Here is a 22,752-nt window from a genome sequence, read left to right as displayed (position 1 = left end):
AAACCCACCTCTCCCCTTCACTGCACCTGGAAGCCTGGGGGAACTCCAGCAGTCTGGGCGGAGATATCCAGAGTCCTCCAGACACGCAGAGAGGCCGGTGAGGGCACCCCAGATCTGCCCAGCTCCTCCTCTGCAGACCTATGGCCAGGCTCGGCAGCTAAACAGGCTGGGCTAGGCTGGTAGTGTGGGCCAGCCCACCTATCAGGAGCTCAGCAGGTCTCCAAATGAAGCCAGAATGGGGAGGCTGATGTGGAAGCCTCAAACCCACCTCTCCCCTTCACTGCACCTGGAAGCCTGGGGGAACTCCAGCAGTCTGGGCGGAGATATCCAGAGTCCTCCAGACACGCAGAGAGGCCGGTGAGGGCACCCCAGATCTGCCCAGCTCCTCCTCTGCAGACCTATGGCCAGGCTCGGCAGCTAAACAGGCTGGGCTAGGCTGGTAGTGTGGGCCCGCCCATCCATCGGCAGCTCAGCAGGTCTCCAAGTGAAGCTGGAATGGGGAGGCTAATGTGGAAGCCTCAAACCCACCTCTCCCCTTCACTGCACCTGGAAGCCTGGGGGAACTCCAGCAGTCTGGGCGGAGATATCCAGAGTCCTCCAGACATGCAGAGAGGCCGGTGAGGGCACCCCAGATCTGCCCAGCTCCTCCTCTGCCCAGGAGAATTTTCCTAATTTAGCAAAAGGTAAAGATACTCAGATGTATGAGGCATATAGGACCCTAGCCACCTACAACCCAAACAGAGCAACACCCAGGCATATAATAATAAAAATTCCAGAAATTCAATATAAGAACAGAATATTAAAAGCTATCAGAGACAAGAAACAGACCACTTACAAGGGAACACCCATCAGAATTACAGCAGATTTCTCTGCACAAACCATCAAATCACAAAGAGCATGGGGGGAAATAATTGAAGCTTTGAAAGTTAATAATCTCCATCCAAGATTGATATGTCCTGCACAACTATCCCTGGAAACTGATGGAAAAACAAGGTGCTTCCAGGATAAAGAGGAACTAGGGGAATTTGCAACCACCAATTCAACTCTACAGAGAATACTGCAGGGTATTCTAAAAAAGAAAAATACAAAGAATCCAGAAATAGTGGCAGAGGGTCCACAATGAATGGAGCAGAAAACAAAATGAAGAAGACAAACTGACAACTAATGACAGAAAAAGAGCTCAACAGAAATGAGGCAGAGAAGATTGGATGATAGGAACAGCTATTTTGGAGAAAATGACATCTTAATAGGTAATACTGATTTAGTATCATCTTGTTGTGAAGTGTCATCAAGCTTTTGTTCTTCTGTCTCCATTGGTCTAAACAGGTTGTATCTTATCAGATTTTATTATGTACGATAGTACAAGCAAAAACTTTTAAAGACAAGGAGATTATACAGAAACCATTGTTCATTTTCTGTTAGTTGATTCTAAATACCCTGTAATGCTGTCATTCTCTTAAATGGTTTTACATTGTTTTGATATACTTGTGGCTACAGGATACGAAGTTATACTCAAAGATTTTAAGGAAAGAGACAAAATGAAAACTACTTTTATTTCAGGATTATCTTGTGGCGAAACACTATTCTGCTTAAATGGTTATGTTTTGATCTGCGCTGTTTTACTGTTATGCCCTCTTTTATCTCAATCTCCACTTCATTATTTACTTTTTTATTTTTATCCTTTTAATTAAGGGAAAAAATAAATAAAAAATAGCAGGATATATTATAGTAACCCACTTTGACTTTCCATTATCTTGATTTAAAGCCCTGTATTACTCTCACCATCTTGTTTTTAACTGATGTCCCCCTATTCTGTTTTGCTTGCTAGTACCAGGTTCAAAAGTTTAGGCAACAGCTGTGAAGATAGTGAAATTCAATATGACCCCCATTTTTGTTGACTTTTATCTACTTTTGAAGACCTATAATGTCTCCAATGTTTTGGTTTTGTCAGTTTTGTTCTTTACTGTTTTGTTCAATTTTATTATAACTGATGATATAGGAAATTCTATTAGAGATAGCGGGAGGCATTATGGTAACCATTATTGATCACCTTGTATTATGCTTTTACATTATCTATTATGTCCACCCTTTTCATTTGATTGACTCTGTTCTGTTAGGTCACATTTGGTTCTACTCCCTTCCAAAAAAGTAATAAGAACTGTGGGAGCAACAAAACCCAAAATGTGTAATTGTCATTGTACAAAAGAGAGGAAAAGAAAGTGCTAAATGATATAACTGCATGTATATTTAAGTGTATAAGATAGAAAATGATATCGCTGAGTTTTATTGGATCATTGAACACAACTGTTTGCAGTCTCACTGTTGGAATGCCCACTTTACAAGCTTTAATTTTGTGACTTGAACAATTATTTCTAAGATGACAATATGTAATCCATTAACTAGTGATTTCCTACTGTTTATTTTTTCTGTAAATCTGTATAACTTAAAAAAAAAAAAAAAGAATGGACGTAACGGTCTCCCTTAAAGTAAAGGACAGCACTAGACCCTGAACCACAAAGAAGACACCACTGAGCTTAAGAACAGGCAGTGTCTCGGTGAGTCAGGATACGTTCAGTGATTAGTGGCACAGAACTGTTAAGGGTGCTCTGGAATTTGGGTTTCCAAGAAAGGGGCTCTTGTCTACGGCCATACCATCCTGAACCCGCCCGATCTCGTCTGATCTCAGAAGCTAAGCAGGGTCGGGCCTGGTTAGTACTTGGATGGGAGACTACCTGGGAACACCAGGTGCTGGAGGCTTTAAAAAAAAAAGAAACAGGATCTTCTGAGCTTCCCAGTGAAGAGTCAGAATCAAGTTGAGAAAATGTAAATTCAATCCAGAATCTTAAGCAGAAAATAACTGTAAAGAAGTATGTGATTAAAACTACTCCAGACCTGAAAGGAGAGACAGACAGGGAGGAAAAACTGTACACATTTCATTCTACGAAACACTGAGGTGGGTAAGTAATGACAACTGCCTTTCATTTCTAATGTATGGATACGTCTGTATTCCCAAATATGATGAAAAACACAAACCTAAGAGCATAAATTCTACATGCCTTTATGACAGAAAAAATGAAAACTGAGGTAATGCATACATGTATCAGTCTGATGTAGCCATACATGCATGTAAATATGTACATATTTGTCAGTATCAAATAAATATAATAAAAAAGAAAATGAAAAAGCAACTTGAGAATTAAAAGAACAATACTTTTAAACCATACATCTTCTAAAGGGTTAAAAACCAAACTGTATAAGAAACTCAACAGCATAGAAATAAAATAACCTGATTAAAAATTAGGTAAAACATCTGAATGAAGTTTTCTCAAAAGAAGACATAAAATGATCAACAGCTACATGGAAAACATTGAACATCACTAATCAAACACAAAATGAAAAAGCCACAGTGAGACATGGCACACCCCTGAGAATGGCTAGGATAGCATCAGAAAGATGAAGAGCACCTGAGTTGGTGGGGGTGTGAACAGAACCCTTGGCCACGGGCAGCAGGGACATGAGTACAGCCATTAGGAAACACAGTAGCAAAGTTACTCAAAGGTTTTCAAATAGAACTACTACATGACCCAGAAATTCCCCTGCCGGACACAAATCCATGGGCAATGAAATCCACAGGTGGAAGCATCAATGCTCCCCTGATTATAGTAGCAACGGTCACAACCGTAAGACACAGAGAACAGAGAGACACCCACTTACAGGTAAAAAGCTGTAGCTATGTAAGATGATTAAGTCACAGACCCAATGTGAAGCACAAAAGATAGTAACTGTAATATTGTGCTGTCTGCTGAAAATTTGCAAAGAGTAGATTTTAGTTGCTTTTAACACACGTTTAAAACACAGTAACCACATGAGACGATCAATGTTAAACTGCCTGACTGCAGTAACCACTCCTAAGACATTAAAACATTATGCTGTGGACCTGAGACATATACAATAAAAACATCCAATTAAGAAATACTAGGTACCTTGCCAAAAATGTTGAAGGCATCACATTACGGTGACACCTGCAGACCCATGTTTACAGCAGCACAAGTCCTCACAGCCACACCCTGGAAGCAGCCTAAACGTTCATGAACAATAAATGGATGAAGCAAGTATTTACCTATATTGGATGGAGTACACCCGAGTGATTCACTAGAAATGGATGCGCCTTGAGACCATCCTGTTAAGTGAGATAAATCACACACAAACAAATGTTACAGAGTTTCTATTTATAAAAAACCCAAATTATAAATAAAAAGAAAAATAAAAGACAGATAATAGGAAGTAGGGAGACTGATCTTTCCCAAGCACGAAGGAGATGGATAGATGGGAGGGAGAAGGGAGCGGAGGGGCAGAGGGTATAAAAATGAACTAAGATGTGTCATGGACTGCAAATACGTACTAATACATAAGAAATATTAGGTACCCTAAGTAAGAGGATTGCACCCCAAAATTAGATTACTACCATATCTGCTTCACAACGGAAATCCTTATATTTTTTGCTAAAACAACACAGAATGCTTTGATCCTCTGACAGTTAAAACTGACTCTAGAAGTCGATCCAGTATCAGCAGCAGTCTCTCAATTCCTTACAGATGATCATTCCTTGTAGCTGATAATCCTTACAAGATTTCTCTTATGAATATGAAGGTAACACAGGATTAAGGAAATGGAACTGGGGAAGAGCACACCTCAAAACCGCTGAGTTCAGTCCCCAAATTAGGAAACCAGTTGATTTCCAGAAGAGCAGAAATGCTCCAGGTTGTGTATCAAGGGCATGACCCTTTGCCAGGCCTTGGGGTTCAGGCTGAGGACTTCTTAGCCACGCCAACCTACTCTGGCAAAGAGAACAGATTTTCGTGAGAGAGGAAAGCCGAGGCGGGACCACAGGCAGCACCAAATTTGAGGGTCACTAAAATTGGCACATCTCTTTTCTACTTTTCTATAAAGTTCAGCACCTGGCAATGGCTTCCTTGCAAGGACTCAGACTTTACATTTATTGCCCAGATGGAGCTGAGCTGTATGAGTGTTGGTGTCAACAACCAGAGACACCATCTGTCCATGGTCCCTCATGCCACCTTCCTATCTGTCCCTTTGCTTCTCATTGCACCAGTAGACAGGAAATAAAATCCAGGGTGGAGAAGGCAGCTGATTCTAGGTGCACAAAGTGGCTATGCAGCTGCCTACATAACATTTGTGTGATCTCCACCCTTCTCAGTGACTTTTACACATCCTAATAGGAAGGAAAGAAGGAAGGAAGGAAGGAAGGAAGGAAGGAAGGAAGGAAGGAAGGAAGGAAGGAAGGAAGGCACTGAGGTGAGGGGACACAGCTGACAGCTATCATTCAGGAGACACTTTTCAAAGGCACAAGAGCAATAGCGCTATGCAGAGTAAGTGGGAGTGAGAAGAGGAGGAGGAGAGAAGAGTGCAGGGTTCCTAGTAGTGCCCAGGAGGAGCTGACCTGGTGGGAGAGGCGGTGGGTGTCAACCTGCAATGTCCAGCTTTGTCTCTTCTGCTCCTGCAGCCTGTGTCTCCCTGAGGACTCGGAGTCAGCCTTGTGCATGCTGGGGCTGCTGGAGAGAAGGTTCCTTTCCATCATTTTATTTTTACTCAATTCTTACAGGTCCTTCTGTGTGGTACTGGACCTCCCCAGATTTTAAGGTTGTGAGTGAACATTTGATGATTGCAGCAATCCTCTGTGTACTGTTTGATGAGTGTTTCTATATTCAGAAAAGCTGGGCATCCATAATGATATAACCAGTAGCACAGATTTCTAAAATACTGGTTCAAGCTTGTGAGAATACAAATTACACATCCATAACAAGAAGTCAATTATGTACTTCAAGCTCTCACTTCATACGTGTTTCTGCGCACTTGTGTGTGTGCTATGACACTTACTCAGATGTGTATGACTACAGTCAGCACACAAGGATCTCCGTTCCTTGCAGTCCTGATATCCACACAGAGCAGACAGGAAGGCAGTGCTGCCATGAAGATCAGATAAGTCAGATTCAGCATGACGTATCTGTACCTTCTTGACAGTTCAATTTGTTATAACCAAGAAATCACAGTTAACTGTGACATCATACGTTTTCTTCTTTTTTCTTCTTTTTCTCCAAAAAGTGTGTCATTTTCACCAAAAGATTTTTACATAAACTTTATGTCTAGAAATCATGGTTAGTCAATTTCTGCACCTAGTATCCAGGGAATTCCAGCCTCATTTCCATGTTTTTCAAAATTTCAATATTTCAGTTTCGTGAAAAATGTCATTTTTCTTGAAGGCAACATCTTGACTACCTTTACAAAAATAATTGATCATGTATTTAAAATGCTGTCTTTTAACTTTGTAAAAAATGCACTGACAATGCAGAGTGTCTTAGTTACTTTTTACTCATAGCTGACACAAAATACTTGAAGCCCAAAGTTGGCAAAGGAAAGTTTTATTTCTTACAATTTTTGGAGGTTTTAGTCCATACTCATTTGGCTCCAAGGCAGGCTGGCATGGCTGGGCCACAGTTCATGGTGGCTGCAAACAGGAAGCAGCAACCAGCCAAGAGCAAGAAAAACCTTCCTCCTGCCATTACAATACATCCTGGCTCCACCCCTTTGTGGGTGGAGCGCTAACACCATCAATCCAAGCACTAGACAATGAACTGATCACAAAGGCATAATGCTGGGGCTGGGGATTTAGCTCAGCGGCATAAGCTCCTGCTTTGCAAGCAGGCGGTCGTGAGTTCGATCCCTGGTACTGATAAAAAACGGAAAAAGCAAAAAAAAAAAAAAAAAAAAACAAAGGCATAATGCAAATGCATGAGGCCTGGGGCCACAGACATAAACCATGACACAGAGCATTTGAGTACTTTAGCATTGCAGTAACGTTTTGAATCAGGATTTGTGAATCTTCGGGCTTGGTGCTTTTCAAGATTTTTTCAGTAATTTATTCTGGTATCCTTTCATTTGCTCATAAAATTTAACATGTATGTTTCCATTTCTTTCAAAAATATCATGAATATTTTGATTTTGTCATGGCAAACCTATATTGATTTGGTTAATATTGACAATGTTCTATCAGTGAATGAAAGTGTACTATTATTTCTATATATTTTTATTGTTCGTAATTTCTTTGAGCAGTATTTTGGAGTTTTTACCATAAAAATTTATCATCTATTTGGTTAAAATTACTATATGTTTATAATAAATTATTTTCTTATTTTCTGAATTTATTTTAAGAGAACATTTCACATTTTCTTTCCAGGCTTCTTTGTATGAAATCAATTTATTTGTACATGTTGTATTCTGTCTGGCAAATTTGTTAAATTTATTGGCTCAACAAATAGGCTTTCTTGTGTGTATAAAATGTTTTGGATTTCTACCAAATAATAAACTGTTGTCTGTGAAAAGAGATATATTCTGTGATAGTTAAGCTTTAATGGGTCAACTTGCTTGTCTAGAAACCTACTTGGGGTGTGCCTAGAACACATTTCTGGGGTATCTAGGCAGATCATGGAGTGGTGGTCTTGGGTGATACATCTGACCCTTGTCTTTTCCTTCCTGTCTCTTGCTGATCCTCTGCTCTGCTTCCCAGTTACCATAAAGCAAAAAGCTGTGCTCTCCCATTCTCTTCTACCGTGAATGTCTGACTTTGGAGTCTATTCACTATACACTCAATCCTCTGTAACCAGGAGTTAAACTAACCCTCTGCTACTTATGTTGTGGGGATCTGCTACTGTGTCTCAGCAACTTGAATAATCACTAATGCAGAAAATTAGTACTAGAGAAGTGTGTTCGTTGCCATGAATGGACTCCAAACATGCGGTTCAAAAGTGCCAGGAATTCTTTTCTAGAAGAGTTTGCAGAGATGGAGACAAGAGACGCCTTGGGGTGCTACACATAGAATATAAGGGTGATTCTGGATGGCGCTCAGAACAGAGGGGAGAAGCAATGCAGACAGTAAAAGTGAGGATCAAAAAGTTTTAGCTGGGAAAAGGGATTCCACTTGCATTTGGATTGCAGGAAAAATGTATAATACTCTTCAAGAAAACATCTATAATTTGCTTATGTCCTGAAACTGTAGAGGCCTGAGGTTAAAGTCAGTGAATTAACTGATCTGGTGGAAGAAATTAAAAGTCAGTGTAAGATTCATGAGGTGGCATGTTATATTCTGATTGTCTTTAGCAAGCTTCATAGTGAAAAATGGTGGCAAAAAGCAGAGTGGAAAATTTTGAAAACCTTATAAGAAGGAACCTTGTGCAAATTTGGGGCCACACGAATGAAAATAGCATCTCTTTGTTACCCATTCCTCAGCTGATGGGCATTTCAGTTCTTTTCAAAATTTAGTTATTGAAAATTGTGCTCCTATAAACATGGGTGCACATATTTTTCTGTGGTGTGATGTGTTCCATTCTTCTTGGAAAATAAACAGGAGGAAATAGCTGGATTACACGGCCCCTCCAGTTCTAGTTTTTTGAAGAGTCTCCAGGGATAAACATAGTGGTTTCACCAGTCTGCACTCTCACCAACAATGAAGGGTTCCTTTTGCCTAGAGCTCTGCCAACATTTGTTATTGGTTGATATCTTGATGACGGCCTTTATTCATGAATTGAGAATCTATGTGTTTTAATTTACATTTCCTAAATAAGCAGCAATGTTGAAGATTTCTTCATGTGTTTATTTGTCATCTGTATTTTTTCATCTATGTATTGTGTGTTCATCTCAGATGCCCATTTTTGGACTGGGCCTTTTAATTTGGGGAGTCTGATGTTTTTAAATTCCTTATATATTCTTGATATAAGTCTCAGGGACTCTGAGTCTCGGGAAAAGCTGACTAAAATGTTTAGCCATTATGTGAGCTTTCTTTTCACTTTGTTGGTGATTTATTTTGATGTGCAAAAACTTTTTAAAAAGATGAGACACCAGCTGTTGATTCTTTGAAGTAATTCCCACGTGGTTTGCATTTTATTCATAAGCTCTTTGCCTAACCCTATGTCTTCAAGATTTCTACCTGACTTGTCTTTCAGTAGATTTAGTGTCTCTTTTTTAATGTTGCAGGTTGGCTTCGCTAATGCCAACTTTTGCCCTGTATTTGATCCTAAAGTGTGAAAAATTACTCAGTATACAAATCCCATGAGAAAAGCAGAATGAGCTGCACCCACAAAAGAAAAACTAACCTGCTCAACAAAAAGCAAGATACAGGTGTCAACCAAAGTTAATGCAAGATTTTAGCTAAAATGTTTGCAAAAGGATGTGTTTTTTGTGGTTTTCTGTTTCAAAAGCTCTGTAACTTTCCAGTTCAGCACCATCCAGTAGGACTTTGAAGCAGGGGTCTATATGTAACTGGAGGATGAACTTAGCTAATAAAATTCCAATATTAGTTTGACTGCTTGGATTCCTATATTGTTTACGAACCAACATCATTTAGATCTTTGTTCCATATTGGCTTTGGTTTAGTGCATGATTATTGTCATGGGTCTAGTTTTATTCTTCCGCATGTGAAAAGCCAGTTTTTCCAGAACCACTTATTAAAGAGGTGGTGTTTCTTCCAGTGGACATGTTTGGACCCTTTGTCGAAGATGTGGTATCTGAGTGACTTTTTAGTTGTGTCTGCACGTTCTAGTCTGTTCCACTGATGCTCGGGTCTGTTTTTTGCCAGTACCATACAGATTTTATTACAGTAGCTTTGTAATATAATTTCAAATGAGGGACTCAAGTGATGCCCTGCCTTGCCTTTGTTGCCCAAGATAGCCTTTATTATTTTAGGTCTCTTTAGTTTCCAAATGAAAATTAGGAATATTACCTCTAGATATGTGAAGTATGCTAGTGGTATTTTGACCAGGAATGCATTAAATCTGCATAACAGTTTTGGCAGTATGACCATTTTCATAATGTTGGTTCTTCTTATCCAAGAACAAATAATACATTTTCCACTGTCTGCTATCTTCTTCAATCTCCTTTTTTAGAGTACTATAGTTTCCAGTGTATAGACTTGTTACATCCTTCATTAGGTTGATTCCTAACTATTTACATTTTGCATGCTAATGTGAAAGGTGTCCTGTCTGTAATTTCTCTCTCAGTGAGTTTATTGTGTGGACAGGGATGCTGTTGAGTTTTGACTGCTGACTGTATCCAGCAATGGGGCTGTACCTGTTTGTTAACTTTTGTAATGTTTTCATGGGTTTTGGGGACTTGCATGTAGAGTATCAGGTCATCTACACATAACAATAATTTAATTTTTTCCTGTCCTATCCTTATTCCCTTTATTTATGTTTCTTGTCTAAGTGCTCTGGCTAATGTTTCCAGAAGTATACTGAATAAGAATGGTGACAGAGACATCCTTGTCTTGTTCCTGACTTTGGAGAGAAAGCTTTCAGTTTTTGTCTACTTGGAATGATGTGAACTGTTGGTTTGTCATAGTTGGCCTTTATCAAATTCAATTAGAGATCATTTACTCTGACTTTCTATAGGGTTTTCTTGTGAGTGTGTGTTGAACATCAAAATCTCTTTCTGCCTCTATTGAGATTATCATGTGATTTTTGTCTTTGGCTCTGTTGATATGATCTATTACATTTATTGATTTGCATGAATCCCTCTTGGTCATGGTGTGTAATTTTTGATGATTTTTCGCAGTCTTTGCTAGTATTTTGCTAAGAATTTTTGAATCTATGTTCATTAAGGAGCTTGACGCATAGTTCTCATTTTTGCTTTGTTCTTTCTCTAGTTTTGATATCAGAATAACATGCCTCCAGAAATAAGTTAGGGAGAATTGCTTCCCTTTCAACTTCACTGAAGAATTTGAGAAGTGTTGGCATTTAATCTTTGTCAAATTTCTTGCTGAATTCAGCTGTGAATTCATCAGGACCAAGAGTTTTCTTTGTTGATAAGCTTTTAATTACATTTTTAATTTCAGTAACTGATATTGAGTTAGTCACAATTTTTATAGCTTCTTTTTATTTTGAAGAAAATAAAACTAAATGAGGGAAAATAACATGGAGTCAGTCAAAGCAAAGGAATACACATCGTACATGACTTAAACCCCAAAAACAATGTGATCAACAATGGTTTCCATAATGTCTCTTGTTATCTTCAGTAGAAATACCCATATCATCAGGCATAATAAAACTGAACATAACAACAGAGAAGAAAGTCAATAAAAAATAAACATTGGAAACTTAGGACTCCAAAAGAAGATAATAGTTAAACCAGAATGGGTATCATAGTGAATCTTATTTTCTTCAATGCAGTTGCCTATACCCTCAGACTTGATACTATCAAACTGAACAGATTTGGATAAAATTTGTCAAAACAAGACAGTTATCAAAGAAAATAGACTCAGATAAAATCATTCAAAACAAGACAGTGAAAGCAACACAGGGCTTCAAATTTAGTTAATACGATACAAAAATTGCTACCACAGTATATCCTGTATCTTTGGATTAGCTGTCCATGCCATCATATCTAGTAGAAATAGACAAACTAGAACAGAATATAACCAAACTAAAAAGAGCAATGAAAACAATATGGGTTTCAAATCATGATACAAGATTAACAGTGGCCAATGCCTTCCCTTTTTAGACAATTCCTCCCCTTTCACTTTCACAGGGTGCGTTGTACATTTTGTATCCCACAAACTCTTTTAGCTTTTAGATTAGGGAAGCGACCTGCTATTTACATAAGTGATTCTGAACATTTTTCCTACTGAGCATGATTCCAAGTTGTATCCATTTACCTACCATAGCCTCAAGGTTTCCTTCCTCATAGCTGAGTATTTCTCCATGTTGTAAAAGTGTTATGTCTTTCCAACCAACCTGCAGCTAATGGATGAGCTACACTTACTTTTTCTGATTGCTTGTCATATTATTATATAGAGCATGATTTTCTCATCTTTGACTTTCAATTAATTAACCATCTTTCAGGTTAATTATATTTGCTATACAGAGCATCATGATGGACCATATCTCCTGATATATTCTATCTGTATTTCATTTTGTTAGTGCATCAAGTTCATCTTTGTTAGTGACTATGGCCCACCTTCCATGCCTCACCTCTGCTATGCTATTTTTTTTGCCATTGGTTGTCTATGTTTCCCTTTCATTCCACTGTCTACCCTATTCAGTGAGTACCCTCTGCCGCTGTTCTTGAAACTATGGTCTTTTTTCTCTCTCTCTCGAATGTCCTTCGGTATTTTTTTAGCGTTGAATTCGTGGTTACAAACTCACCAACTTCCTCTTTGCCATGGAAACATCTTGTTTCTCCATTAATTTTGAGAAATAGTTTTGCGGGGTACATCAATCTGTGTTGGAGGAGGATATTTTCTTTCAGGGGTTGGATTATTTTACACCAAGCGCTTTTTGATTTCATGGTTTGTGTCAAGATTCTGATGGGTTTCCTTTATAAGTGATCAGTTTATGTTCTCTGACAGCTTTTAATATTCTTTTCTTGTGTTCAGTTTCTGAGATCTTGATTATTATATGTCTAGATGTAGGTCTATTTTGGTTGTAGCTGGTTGGTGTTCTGTATGCCTCATATATCTGAATATCATTTCCTTTTCCTATGCTTGGGAACCTTTTATAATTATTGCATAAATAGCCTTTTAATTTAATCCATGTTTACCCCTACTTCTTCACTCACATTTGTTATTCTTAAGTTAAAGGCCCTCTTCATCTGAGATGAATACGCAATTCTCAGATGAAGAAATGCAAATGGCAAATAAATACATGAAAAAAATGCTCATCATCATTGGTCATTAGAGAAATGCAAATTAAAACCACACTGAGATACCATCTCACTCCTGAAAGAATGGCCAGGATCAAGAAAACCAACAACAAATGCTGGAGAGGCTGTGGGGAAAAAGGAACTCTCCTGCACTGCTGGTGGGAGTGTAGACTGGTACAGCCTTTGTGGAGATCTGTCTGGAGATTTCTCAAAAAGTTGGGACTGGAAATCCCATTTATTCCAGCTATTCCACTTCTAGGCATATTCCCAGAAGAACTGAAAGCATCATACCACAGTGATATATGTGCACCTATGTTTATAGCAGCACAATTTGTAATCGCCAGATCTTGGAAACAACCCAAGTGTCCATCAACTGAGGAATGGATAAAAAAGTTGTGGTATTTCTATACAATGGAGTATTATTCAGCTATAAAGAAGGATCACACTGAGATATTTATCAATAAATGGGCGCAGCTTGAGACCATACTCATTAGTGAAATAAATCAATCTCGCATGTGTGAATACCGAATAGTTTCCCTAATGTAAATAATGATTCAAATATATAAAAATATGTGGTAATCATGATTCCCATTTATGTGGCCTTGAAGCCTTATAAAGTTTTCACTCGTTAATTAGAAAGGCTTTATTCTGGGCTTCTTGATATGAAAATATTTGAAGCTAGAGTATATAAAGTTTTATCCAAATATTTCAAGGAAAAAGACACTATGGTAACTACTATTAAGTCAGGTTATAAGGTGAAGTACTAGGTTGTTGAAACAGTCATGCTGTGACCTCTATTGTTATATTGTTATGTCCTGTTTTATCTCAATCTCCCCCTTATTGTTTTAAAAAAATTATTTAGTCATTTCTTATGTTTGTCTTAACTAAAGAAAAAATTCAAAAAAATTAGGATATATAAATAGTAACTCTTTTTGATTTCCTATTAACTTGTTTTGAAGTCCTGTAGTACTCCCACGATCTTGTTTTGACTGATTAGACTCTGTTCCATTCTATATGATAGTATCAAGTTTGAAGACATAGGCAACTACTTTGAAGACAATAAGATTCACTAAGATACCCATTCTGGTTTGACTATTGTCTTCTTTGGAAGTCCTGTAATGTTTACAATGCCTAAGTTGTATTGGTCTTGTTCTCTACTGTTTTGTCCAACTTTATGATATCTGGTGAGATAGACAATTCTTTTTAAGGAAACAGGGGACAACGTTGATAACCATTGTTGATAAATTTGTACTCTGTTCTGCACCATGTGCTATGTCTATCCTTGGTATTGACTGACAGCTTTGTTTTGCCATATTTGACTGTATTCTTCCCCCACAACAAAGAAAGTAATGAGCACTAAGGAGTAGTAAAATCCAGGATGTGTGGGTTTTGTTGTAAAAAAGAGAGGGAAAAGAAAAAGAAAAAGAGCTCTAACGGATATAACAGCAAGTGTGTTTGGGGGTGTTAAATAGCTGACTATATCAATGTTTTTGGAACATTGAACACAGCTGTTTGCGGACTCCCTGTTTGAATGTCCACCTTGTGTTCTTTGATACTGTGATTTGAGGAACTATATTCAAGAAGATAGTGTGTAATCTACTAGCAGGTGATTTCTTACTGTTATTTTTTTTGTTTTGTTTTGTTTTGTTTTGTTTTGTAGTTCTGTATTGCATGTACCCTTACGCCGCTTTGGTTTTGTGTTTTTCTCTTTTTCCTCTTAAATAAAAAAAAAAAGTTCAAAAACATCCTCCATCACTAGCTTAGGGCAACTATTATTTTAAAACAGCAAAGTACTGCAATTATTAATTATAACATCTTCATTGTGTCAAAGATCAAGAATTTACTAATACCAGACATCAACGTACCAGTCTATTCTCTGAAATTATCTATGGCCCAAAACAACTGAAATAATAATGCACTATCTAACATTTTACTTCTCTGAATTTCATCAAAAAATTGAAATACTATACCTACCAACCTACACAAAATGGTGCATACAAGAGATTAACATACTGGGCTAATAGCAAGAGGCAGTATGGTAACCAATGTTGATAACCTTGTATTTTGTTTTACATTATATATTATGTCCATTCTTTTGATTTGACTGACTCTGTTGTGCTCTGCTATGTCACATTTGGTTTTACTCTTTTCAAAAAAAAGTAGTAAGAACTGTGAGAGTAATAAAACCCAAAATGTGTAATTGTCATTGTACAAAAGAGAGGAAAAGAAAGTGCTCTAAAGGATATAACTGCATGTATATTTAAGTGTATAAGATAAGATAACCATATTACTGAGTTTTGTTGGATCAATGAACAGAACTGTTTGCAGTTTCACTGTTTAAAAGTCCACTTTATACGCTTTAATTTTGTAACTTGAACAATGATTTCTAAGATGACAATATGTAATCTATTAACTAGTGATTTCCTACTGTTTATTTTTTCTGAAATTCTGTATAACTTGTACCCTTTTTCTGTTCTTTTTTTTTCTTTTTCTCCTTAAATAAATTTTTTTAAAAATATATTTAAAAAAAGTTAAAGGCCCTGTTGTCAGCTTCTAGAATTTCTATTGTTACTTACTGGTTCCTTGTTATTTTTAAAAGATCTTTCCTTTTATGACTGCAAGTTGCAAACTTGTCTTCAAGGTTTGATAGTATACCTGTAGTCTCTTTCAAGCAGTTTTTCCAGCTTTCAAAGGAGTTTTTAATTTCCTGGTAATCTCTTTGAATCTATTTCATGTATTCTAAATATTTTTGTATTCTTCATTTAAGGTTTCCCTCCTCTGTCTATGCTTCTCTATTCTTCCATCTCTGTCATCTTGAGAGGTGCTTAGCACTTCTTTTATTATATTTCTTATATCTTCCTTTTCTTGTATTAACATTTCTGTTTTGAGTTATTTTATAATTTTACAAAGTTTTTTTTCTTTATGTCAGGTGCTATTACTACAAAACCTACAGGTATACAACTCCTGATCTCTGCTGTTTTTATCTCTATTGGTCCAGTACTATTTGGGTTGGAAGCTGGAGACTGCCTTTTGCTTCTTCCTCCTGTCACATTCCTGATTTCTTCCAGACAATTGGGTAGCAGCATCCCTGGCACTTTCTGTATTGGTTATAATTACTCTGAAGCATGCTGCCTAGGGATTGCTGCTTTCCCCAATCTGCTGGTCACTACTGGAGTATAATCAGGGGTGAGGCAGGCTGGCCCCTTCCTTCTGAGCTGGTTAACCACGGAGGGTCTTCACCATGTTAGTGTGTGTTGCACGGGCAAGGATGGTTAGGGAAACCTCGGCCATGGCTATGGGAACACACACACAGGGACAGGACTCATTCTAACCAATTTTCACCAATGTGGTCTGCACTAGGATTGGCTCAATGAAACTGGCTGTAGTTCTGGTTCCAGGCTTATTCTGCCTGTCTTGGTTACATTTTACTGGTTGCTGAGACAAAATACCAGCTGCCAAAATTTGGGAAAGGAAAGATTTATTTCTTACAGTATTTGGAGGTTTCCTCCATACTCAGTTGGCTCCAAGCAGCCTGGCATGGTGGGTCCACAGTTCATGGTGGCTGCAAACAGCAAGAAAAAACTGGCAAAAGACCAAGACATGCTTTCTTCCTGCAATTACATTATATCCTGTCAACACCCCTAAGCGAGTGTAGCACTCACATGCCCAATGCAAATGCTAGACAATGAACCAATCACAAATGCACAATGCAAATGCATGAGGCCTGGGGGCCAATGACATAAACACTGATATTCCACCCTGGGACAGATTCATTGTGGAATTTTTACAAGAAATACAAAGAAGATTTAAAGCAGACACTCCTCAAACTCTTCAGTGAAGCAAAAGGGAAGCAATTCTTCCTAAGCCATACCTGGAAGAAATATAAATCTAGTACCAAAACCTGAAAAAGACCAAACTAAAAAGGGAACTAGAGGTCAATCTCCCTAATGAACATAGATTCAAAAATCCTCAGTAAAATATTGGCAAATAGGATGCAGCAAATCATCCAGAAGATTATACACTATGACCAAGTGGGATTCATCCCAGGCATGCAATGTTGGATAGTTCAACATTAGTAAGTCAATCAATGTAATACATCATATCAATAAAGTCAAATGTAATAATCACATAATCATTTATATAGATGCAGAAAAAGCTTTTGATAAGATCCAACACTCATTCATGATAAAAACTGTACAGAAAATTGGAATAGATGGTCTTTACCTCAATATGATAAAGACCATCTATGACAAACTAATAGCCATCATCATATCAAATGGCCAAAAACTGAAGGCCTTTACCTTAACATCAGGCACAAGACAAGGATATCCCTTATCATCACTCCTATTCAATATAGCACTGGAAATACTAGCTGGAGTAATTAGACAAGAGAGAGAAATAAAACGGGTAAAAATAGGAAAATAGGAAGTGAAATTATCATTATTTGCAGATGACATTGTACTCTACAGAGAAGACTTCCAAAATTGGATTGAAAGACTCCTAGATATAATAAATAAATTCAGTAATGTAGCTGGATACAAAGTCAATGCTCAAAAATCAATAGCATTTCTATACACTAACAACAAAATTATGCAGAGAGAAATAAGAGAAGCCACACCCTTCACACTATCATCCAAAAAAATGAAATACTTAGGAATTAGTCTCATGAAAGAAGTAAAAGATCTATACAGTGAAAGTTATAAAACCCTGAAAAAAGAAATCAATGAAAATCTCAGAAAATGGAAAGACATCTGTTTTTCATGGATGGGGAGAATAAATATTTTTAAAATGGCCATTCCCCCAAAATTTCTATATAGATACAATGCAATCCCAATGAAAATACACTCAACATACCTCAGAGACCTAGAAAAATTACTCCTAAAATTCATCTGGAACCAGAAGAGAGCAAGAATAGCAAAGATGACTGTAAGCAGCAAAGCCAAGGCAGGAGGCATCAAAATCCCTAACTTGAAATTATACTACAAAGCTACTGTAATGAAATCAACATGGTACTGGAGCAAAAATAGATCTAAAGATCAATGGAATAGACTAGAAATACAACCCCAACTACCAATACATTTAACCACCTTATCTTTGATACAGGTGTCAAACATTTTCGCTGGAAATACAGTAGTCTCTTTAATAAATGGTGCTGTTAAAACTGGCTCTCCATATGCTGAAAATTAAAACTAAACCCAGGTGTATCACCATTTACTGAACTAAAATCTGAATGGATTAAAGATTTGAATATTAATACAGAAACACTAAATCTGTTGGAAGACAAAATAGGTAAACATCCTGAAGACATAGGAGTAGGTACAGAATTGATGACCAGAACTCAAACCCCATGAAAAATACTTCCAAGAATCATTCACTGGAATCACATCTTATTAAAAAGTTTCTGCATGTCAAAAGAAATCTCCAGCATAGTGAAAAGTAAACCCACAATCGGAAAATATTTTAGTGAACTGTCCCTCAGACAAAGGACTTCTGTCTAAAACATACAGAATTTTTAAAAAATCAGATACCAAAACTCAAGGACCCAATCCAATTGTGGGCATCTGAGATGAATACATGGTTCTCAGATGAAGAAATACAAATGGCAAATAAATACATGAAAAAATGTTCATCATCGTTAGTCACTAGAGAAATGCAAATTAAAACAACACAGATTCCATCTCCCTCCAGAAAGAATGGCCAGGATCAATAAAACCAACAACAACAAATGCTGGAGAGGCTTTGGGGAAAAAGGAACTCTCCTGCACTGTTGGTGGGAGTGTAGACTGGTGCAATCAGTATGGAGATCAGTCTGGAGATTCCTTAAAAATCTGTGATTGAAGGTCCCATTCGATCCAGCTATTCCACTTCTAGGCATATTCCCTGAAGAACTGAAAACATCATGCCACAGTGGTACATGTGCAACATTGTTAATAGCAGCATAATTTGTAAAAGCCAAATCTTGGAAACAACCTAAGTGTCCATCAACTGAGGAATGCATAAAAAAGTTTTGGTATTTGTATACAATGGAGTACTACCCAGGTGTAAAGAATGATCACATTGAGATATTTACTAATAAATGGGCACAGTTTGAGACCATACTCATAAGTGAAATAAATCAAACTCACATGTATAAATACATTGTCTCTGTAGTGTAAGTAATAGTAAGAGTACATAAGAGTTTAGACTAATCATGATTCCCCATTACATTGTATTGACAACTTGTAATGACTGCAGCTGTAATGTGTTTGACCAGGTTTTTTATTTTAATATTTGTGGTGGTGCAAACAGCTAGTTTGAGGGAACCACGTCATTATAATAATCAGTACTGATATAGTATCATCTTACTCTGAAGTCCTACCATGCTTTTACTCTTCTGTTTCTATTGGCTCTATCATGTTGTACCTTATTGGATTATATTACCTGTGAATGTATAAACAAATTTCCTATGGAAAATGACATAATATAGTATCCATTCTTTGTTTGCTGTTATTTGGTTCTGAAAACCCTGTAGTACTCTCATTCTCTTGAATGTTTATATACTATTTTGTTATGTTTGATACTATTGTATATGAAGTTATTCTCAGCTATTTCAAAGAAAGACACATTGTGGTACTTACTGTTAATTATTGGTTGTCTTCTGGTGAAATACTGTTTGTGTACACTGTTCTGTTCAGATCTGCTCTGTTATGTCCTCTTTTGTCTTAATCTCTTTAAAATAAAAGAAGAAATTGTGTTATTACTTGTACCGTTTTCTGTTTTGTTTTTGCCTCTTTAAATAAAATTAAAAATAACTTTGTATATAGTATAAAATTTCAAAAACAAGTAGTAATCAAACCAGAATGTGTATCGTAGTGAGTCTTGTCATCTTCAGTATAGTTGCCTATACTCTCAGACCTGATGCTATCAATCATATCAGTTTTGAATAAAATCAAACAGCAATCAAACAAACCAGTTTTGACTAAGATTAGTCATAAAAAAACAGTATAAATCATACAGGGCTCCAGACTAAGGTAATGGGAAATTAAAGATTATTACTGTGTTATATCCTGATGTTTTGGGATATCTGCATGTGCCCTCAAATCTAAGTCAAGTAGACAAACTGGAACAGAATAAAATCTATCTAAGCAGAGTGGATCAAGTAATGTGGGATTTAAATCCTGATACACTATAACAATATCTCCTAACATCATTTTAAGACTCTCCCTCACCTTTCTCTTCCTCAGGGTATATTATGCATTTTTGGGTCTCACCAAGACTCTTGGTTTTAAATTGAGGGGGGCTGAGGCAACCTGCTTTTTACCTAAGTGGTTCTGAACATTCTCTCTCCTGGACTTCATCTCTAATTGTATTCCTTTACCTATTAAAGTCTGTCTTTCCAATATATCCACAAATACTGGTCTAGTTGCCCCTGTTACTCTCTGGTTCTCTGTCACATAGAGCATTGTGTTCTCATATTTGATTTTCAGTCCATGTACTCTTTTTCATGTTAATTATGTTTCCTCAAAATATCATCTCATTGTACGCTACCTCCTGATCTACTCTACGTGTGGTTCTTTTGCTTTATAAATTTAATGTATCAAGGCCAACTATATTAGAGATTATAACCTACTTTCTCTGCCTCATTTCTGTTATGCTCTTTTTGTGAAATCAGTTGTTTGCTTGTCTTTTTCATTGTGTTTTCAGCTGCATTAATTGAGGCCTCTCTGCCACTGTTTATGGAATCCTAGTACTTTTCTCTCTCTCTCTAGAATGCCCTGCAGTATTCTTTGTAGACTTAGATTGGTGGTTGCAAATTTCCCAAGTTCCTCTTTGTCTTGGAAGCATCTTGTGTCTCCATTAATTTCTAGAGAATGTTTTGAAGGATACATCAATCTGGGCTGGAGGTTATTTTCATTCAGGGATTGGAATATTTTGTACAGGCTCTTCTTGACTTGATGGTTTGTGTTGAGAAGTCTGCCATTATTTTGATGGGTCTTCCTTTATAGGTAATCTGTTTCTTGTCTCTAACAGCTTTTAATATTCTGTTCTTATATTGAATTTCTGGGATCTTCATTATTATATGCCTGGGTGTATCTCTGTTTTGGTTGTAATTGGCTGGAGTTCTGATTGCCTCATACATCTGAATATCATTTCTTTTTCCTATGTTTGAGAAGTTTTTGCTAATTATTTCTCTGTATAGCCTTTGTAGTTCCTTCGTTTGTACCCCTGCTTCTTCATTCACATCCTTTGTTCTCAAGTTATAGATCCTCTTGTCATCTTCTAGCATTTGTATTGTTACTGCTTCTTTCCTTGTTATTTTTAAAAAAGTTTTTCCTTTCATAATCCCACATTGCAAACCTGTCCTCCAGTTTGGATAATCTATCCTTAGTTTCTTTCAAGCAGTTTAGCCATCTTTCCATAGAGTTTTTAATTTCCTGGTAATCTCTTTGAATCTGGTTCATGTATTCTATATTTTGTTTATATTCTTCATCAAATGGTTCTCTCCTTTGTTTGAGCTCCTCCATTCTTCTCTCTCTGTCTTCTTGAGGGGTGATTAGCATCTCTTTTATTAATCTTCTTATACCTTGTTTACTTGGCTAAGCATTTCCCTTTTGAACCTGTCTATGAGGTCCCAAAGATATCTCTTTATGTCCACTAGTGCTGTTTTATATATTGCATGTTTGCTGTCCTCATACTCCTTTGTATTTACGTGTCCTGGTTTAATGTTCTCAGGGTTGGGACCTGGGGACTTTTTCTTGATGCTTCCTCTTCCCATCATTTTTCTCTCCTCCAGGAGGCCCTAGTTTCTTTCGTTGTTGGTTACAATTTTTCTAAAGCATGCTGGCTACGTGAGCCTTCCCATTGCACTGTGCTAGTGAATTGCAGATAGGGGCAGAGTCACTGGTCCCTCCTCTCTGGATCAGTCAACCTACTGAGGCCTTCACTGTATTTGTGTGCACTGCTTCGCCTCTGCATCAGTTAACTTCCTGAGGCCTTCACTGGGTTAGTGTGCTCTGCTGCCATAGGGAACTGATTTCCCTATTGGGTCTCAGCCAGGTCACGTTACACAGGCCAAGCTCACTCCACCAATCCAGTCCGGGAAGGGAATAACTGACAGAAGTCACTGCTGCACCTTGTTCTGCCAGTACTGCCTGGTGCCAGAATGTCATCTGTTGGAGCGACATTTTCTGTGGAATGGTTTTATTCCATCACTCACCAGAGGTTGTTGCAGTTTCCCTGCTAGCTTAGCTCTCTGTTTGGCTTGCCGACTGCTGAACTCAGTGTGACTGTGTTTCCAGTGAGTCAAAGTGGCAGTATTTTGTACCGCTCGGTAAGTTGCCATCACACGAGTTTGGGTGCTGCAGAAGGAGCACTAAACCTTTAGCTGTTCCAATAATAGCACCAGAACTGTATGTTTGATTCCTTCTTCTCACTGTAGTTTCTTCTTGGGATGAGAGAATTCATCTCTCTCTCTGTTCCATACTCTCCATGCTGTATTATGTTGAATTCTATGTTGACTATCTCAGAGAGCCTCTGTAGCCTGCTGTTATCTATCCACCATCTTTACTCATTTTTCACTGAACTTCTTTAATGAATTGAAAGCAAAACAGTATTTCCAAAATCATTCCTGGAAGCAAGGAGTGCTCTGATAACTAAATCAGAGAATGACCCAACCACAAAAGAAAATTGCAGACTAAACACACTAATAAACATAAATGCCAAAATCTTTTTAAAATATTTGCAAACAGAATGCAGCAAATCAAGAATATTTTACTTATGATCATATAGGATTCATCCCAAAAATACAAGAATGTTTTAACTTGCACAAATAAATAAATGTAGTACATCATACTAACAGAGCCAAAAACAAAAATCACATTATCATATCAACAAACACTGAACACTGCATTGGACAACATCTAACATCCATTAATGATCAAAAATTGGAATAGATGGTCTTTATCTTAATCTGATAAAACAGATTTATTTATTACAAACAATGGCCAACATCACAATAAATGGTCAAAAACTTAAAGCTTTCACTTTAAAATTGAGAACAAGGCA

At 37.3% G+C, this 22,752-nt stretch overlaps 1 non-coding gene across 1 annotated transcript; it reads left to right on the top strand.

The window, feature by feature from the left end:
* The first annotated feature begins 2,638 nt into the window (after window positions 1-2,638).
* On the top strand, window positions 2,639-2,757 carry LOC111754967 (5S ribosomal RNA). Its single transcript, XR_002789632.2, has one exon. It is a non-coding gene; the product is annotated as a 5S ribosomal RNA (ribosomal RNA).
* Window positions 2,758-22,752: the final 19,995 nt, after the last annotated feature.

This window comes from Cavia porcellus, unplaced genomic scaffold (assembly GCF_034190915.1).
Source record: "Cavia porcellus strain 051 isolate PalLab524CR breed Dunkin Hartley unplaced genomic scaffold, mCavPor4.1 scaffold_13, whole genome shotgun sequence".
NCBI lineage: Eukaryota > Metazoa > Chordata > Mammalia > Rodentia > Caviidae > Cavia > Cavia porcellus.
The sequence above is the reverse complement of the archived record's forward strand: the minus strand, read 5'-3'. Positions and strand labels throughout refer to the sequence as shown.